Raw genomic sequence first — 5444 nt, forward strand, 5'->3', positions numbered from 1 at the left:
AATTAGAGCAGTTTCAACGTTGGCTGAATCTAACAACGCTTACCACAGGAGAAACAGCTTACTTTTTTATACAGTAACTGAACATGATAATATTCAACACTGAGAATAGCTCAATGGGCTGGGATGGTGATCTGTAAAGTATAAGGTAGTAGGTTGGAATCCAGCCATTATCTTTTGGCCTGTCATAATTTTGATTATCTGTTTAGCTAAACAGGATGACATCATTCTGAAATACCATGCACAATTTCATGCAATTTCACCTTGAAATGTCAACTGTTTCTTAACCTTTGTCCCAATGTTGATCAAAGCTAATACTCTGCCCTTTCTATTCAAAGAAACAGTTCTATATCTCAACAGTTGGTGTGTAGCAGAGAGGATAGAGAGACTGCTTTGTAACCTTATGCTCATGAGTTCAAATCCCCATTCAGCCTGTTGTTGGCCAAACATGAAGTAGTTTTGCTCTCTTGTTTTCCAACTCTCGATCTTCGATAGTGTACATGTTTATAATATTTTGCCATTTTGCGGAGGAACCCACATCGCTGCTTGCAGCTATATTTATTATTATTATTATTCTAGTAATTTATCTCATGAACACATTGGTAAAAAGTTTAGAAATTTGGCATATTGATACAACATGCCACAACTACGGCCCAAACACAGACTGGCCCACATCAGATCATAGGGGGCGCCACAGGCGACGCCCAAATGTCCGATTTTCAAAGTGATAGCATTTCCACCCCATTGCTCAAATTCTTCTGAAACTTGGTGTGCATGCCTTATTTCTCATGGCGAACAAAAAAGCCTCAAGGACCCATAAGGTCCGCCTGATCGATTTTCCTGTAGAGTGATAATTTGGGAAAAACTTCAAAATTCCTCTTCTCTTGAACCAAAGGTCTAATTAACTTGAGATTTTGTACAGATATGTATCATTGACGTATTTAAAAACGTTACTTATAGCAATTGAATAAAATACTAAATAGCTGAAAGGGGTGTATTTATGTAAATTTCCACATTACCTCAATATGTTTGTGTCACTAAATCAAAGTTCATTTTGAATGATGGGTTTTCAAACCTAATAGGCTTTAAGGTGACACGCCCATGAAGTACCATAAACAATTTCACCTTGATATGTCAAAATATGACTGAATTACAGCTGTTTGAACTTGGACCAAATCTGACAATGCTCGCCATTGGAGAAACAGCTTTTTTTTGTAGAGTAACTGAACATGCCAATACTCAACACTGTGAATAGCTCAACGAGCTGGAACGGTGACCTGCAAAGTACAAGGTCGTAGGTTCAAATCCAGCAACACTGAGTCTATCTTAATTTGAATACACGTTTAGTTAAACAGGATGACATCGTTCTAAAGTACCATGCGCAATTTCACCTTGATATGTCAAAATATCATTGAATTACAGCTGTTTAAGCTTTGGCCGAATCGAACAAGCCATGCTACAGGATATACATCTTTTTTTCGGGGGACAGAAACTGATCAGAATTTCTCAGCCTTGCGGGTAGCTCAATGGGTTGAAGCGTTGTACTGCAAAGCATAAGGCCACAGGTTCGTTTCGAGGCACAGTCTTTTGGCCTGTCATAATTTTGATTACTTGTTTAGTTAAACAGGCAGACATCATTCTGAAATACCATGCGCAATTTCACCTTGAAATGTCAACCGTTTCTTAACCTTTGTCCCAAAGCTGACCAAAAACTAATACCCATATCACGCAGTCGGAGCACAGCTAGATAATCAGCGTCAGCACCCTTGTGTACCCAGCATGCAGTGCGGGTACACAAGTGCGGTTTTGTTAAACAGGATGACATCGTTCTGAAGTACCATGCGCAATTTTACCTTGATATGTCAAAAGATCATTGAATTACAGCTGTTAAAATTTTGGCTGAATCGAACAATGTGTGCTACAGGAGAAACGGCTTCTTTGTTATATACAGTAACTGACCACATGTTCTCAGCCTTGACGGTAGCTCAGTGGATTGAAACGGTGTCCTGCAAAGTGCAAGGTCACAGGTTTGAATCCAGCCACTGCCTTTGGGAATGTCATAATTTTGATTATCTGTTTAGTTAAACAGGATGACATCATTCTGAAATACCCTGCGAAACTGCAATTTTACCTTGACATGTCAACCGTTTCTTAACCTTTGTCCCAAAGCTGACCAAAGCTAATACTCATATCACGCAGTCGGAGCACAGATAGATAATCAGCGTCAGCACCCTTGTGTACCCAGCATGCAGTGCGGCATATCAAAAAACACAAAGACTTGTGGAAAATAGTTGGTTACAACAGCCGTGCAAGGAATTTCAATTGTTGTGTTCGTTCAGTTAGATGTTTGTAATGTTATTGTTTGTTAGTTAATATAATCTTGTTGGTCACCCTGATTGTGCATGTCGTGTAGTTTAATGGGACCAGAGAGTCGGCTGATGTACTGTCACAGGCTATTCTCGCAAGGAGCTGAATATGAGTGCTGCCCTAGCCCAGTAGCCCACATGACTATTGTTTATTGTGCATTGACTAAGAGTCTGGAAGGAGATCAACTCAAGAAGAGTTTCAGTATCCTATAAAAAGTTAATAATAATCTCAGCAGTTGGTGTGTAGCAGAGAGGCTAGAGAGACTGACTAGTAACCTTATGCTCATGAGTTCAAATCCCCGTTCAGCCTATTATTGTTGGCCAAACATGAAGTAGTTTTGCTCTCTTGTTGTCCAAGTCTCGATCTTCTACAGTGTACATGTTTATAATATTTTGCCATTTTGCGGAGGAACCCGCATCGCTGCTTGCAGCTATATTTCAACTTATTATTGGTGGAATGCTGCTTCAGCATTCCAAGTATTGTTCTTTGAATCTTTATTGTTGGAATGCTGCTTCAGCATTCCAAGTATTGTTCTTTGAATCTTTATTGTTGGAATGCTGAAGCAGCATTCCAAGTATTGTTCTTTGAATCTTTATTCAACTTATTGTTGGAATGCTGCTTCAGCATTCCAAGTATTGTTCTTTGAATCTTTATTGTTGGAATGCTGAAGCAGCATTCCAAGTATTGTTCTTTGAATCTTTATTCAACTTATTGTTGGAATGCTGCTTCAGCATTCCAAGTATTGTTCTTTGAATCTTTATTGTTGGAATGCTGAAGCAGCATTCCAAGTATTGTTCTTTGAATCTTTATTCAACTTATTGTTTGAATGCTGAAGCAGCATTCCAAGTATTATTCTTTGAATCTTTATTCAACTTTTTTCAATATCACTGATTATGTTTCATGACTTTTTCAAGCCGTTTCTGAGATTTACATGGGTGTTTACGTGAAACGACTGAAACGCTTAGAGTGGAGGGCAGCTTCGGATGTCGTTAAAAAAATATTTCTAGTTTGCCAGCATTGACACAATTTTCGCTCTTCATGCTTCGTTTTTGTTTCAATAGATAGCTAATTTTGTGCTGGTCGTAGACAGTTGTCTGTTGAATCCAACAGACGTACACATTTGTTCAGAGCCCCACGAAAGCGAGACAAAGTCCAACTCTCGCCCCATAGAGACCAATGCAAATCTGGTGACAAAATCGTCAGAGAAAGCAAAAAGAACAAGATTTTGAAACTGCCGGTAGAGTCGTATTTCTGACCGCACAGAAATATAAAGGACATCTCTGGTTTCGGCAGAGTCTTGGGTCTCGGAAAATATCCTTACTTTTTGGATTGGACGTATAGTTTTGCGTCTAGGTCAACTTGTTTGAGGTGTGGATGCTAGGTAAATGTTCGTTTTTCTCTCTGCCTAGCTCGTTAGCCATCACAGCTGCGCCATCACCGTGGCAACCAAACAAACACGCACCAGGAAAGCAAAAGGAACACGTTTTCGAAACTGCAGCTAGAGTCGTATATCTGACTGCACAGACATATAAAGAATATCTCTGGTTTAGGCAGAGTCTTGGGTCTCGGAAAATATCCTTAGATTTTGGATTGGACGTACAGTTTTGCGTCTAGGTTATCTTGTTTGAGGTGTGGATTCTAGCTACATTTCTCTTATTCTCTGCCCTCAGCGCGTTAGCAATCATAGCTGCACCATCACCGTAACGACAGACACGCACCACTCAGTCTCTCACACAGGTGATTGGTACGTTTACTTGACCATGAGAAACCCGATTACTAGCAATTGTCGGTTTATGCCAATAATACGATTACTCCGTTTACATGTGTAATTAGTTATGCGATTACTCAATAAACGCATCTACATGATTCTTTTTTATTAATCGTTGTATGCTCCACGGACAAAACTTGCACCATCATCCTTCTGCAACAAAGTGTCGCCGTGTCTTCCTGTATCGGCCCTACTGCTGTATGTTTCATTCCATCAACACATTGAATCCTACTAAGAAAGCCGAGTAAACGCACTCAATGCACACATCTGCTACTGCTATTACTATCCCAACTATAATTTCAGCTGATAAGACAATAATATTCTTTTTATGACTAGCTAGCCTAGGCCTACTTCTTCTTCTGTTTAACAGTTCAGCTTTCAGCTTCTCCCGCATTGTATTTCAGCTCTTAGCGTTGTTAGATGATGCAGTTCAGCTTCCACACTCCCTCTTTTGTGTGAATCACACATTTTTAAAATCAATTTCAGCTTTCAGCTTGCGGGTATTTTCTCATTTCTGTATTTTCAGCCATTTAAAAAAAATAATTCAGATTTCAGCATTCCAACGCATTTTCAGCAGGAAATGCCTTTTCTAGTTCAACTTATTTATCTTCTATTTCTTCCGTGACACCTTTCAGCACCTTCAAATCTTCAGTTTCAGGCCATGGGTGCTATGACTTTTCAGCTTTGTACCTCTTATGCTTGAATTAATATAAATCAATATTCATAATATTTCTAACATGGGTTTCCAATGGAGTTTTCTTTCAAATCCTCTCAAACTTCTTTAAACTTCTTCAACTTCCAAATCCTTCTTCTTCCTCAATCTTTCAGCTAGAGCCACCATTTAAACTTTAAAATGTTGACAAAACCCTAAACTATTTTTAAATAATTCAGCTTTTTGATATCTATTCAACTTTTTTCAATATCACTGATTATGTTTCATGACTTTCAAGCCGTTTCTGAGATTTACATGGGTGTTTACGTGAAACCCTAGAGTGCAGACTGAAACGCTTAGAGTGGAGGGCAGCTTCGGATGTCGTTGAAAAAATATTTCTAGTTTGCCAGCATTGCCACAATTTTCGCTCTTCATGCTTCGTTTTTGGATCAATAGATAGCTAATTTTGTGCTGGTCGTAGACAGTTGTCTGTTGAATCCAACAGACGTACACATTTGTTCAGAGCCCCACGAAAGCGAGACAAAGTCCAACTCTCGCCCCATAGAGACCAATGCAAATCTGGTGACAAAATCGTCAGAGAAAGCAAAAAGAACAAGATTTTGAAACTGCCGGTAGAGTCGTATTTCTGACCGCACAGAA

The sequence above is a fragment of the Osmerus eperlanus genome, chromosome 4, assembly GCF_963692335.1.
Source record: "Osmerus eperlanus chromosome 4, fOsmEpe2.1, whole genome shotgun sequence".
Classification (NCBI taxonomy): Eukaryota; Metazoa; Chordata; class Actinopteri; order Osmeriformes; family Osmeridae; genus Osmerus; species Osmerus eperlanus.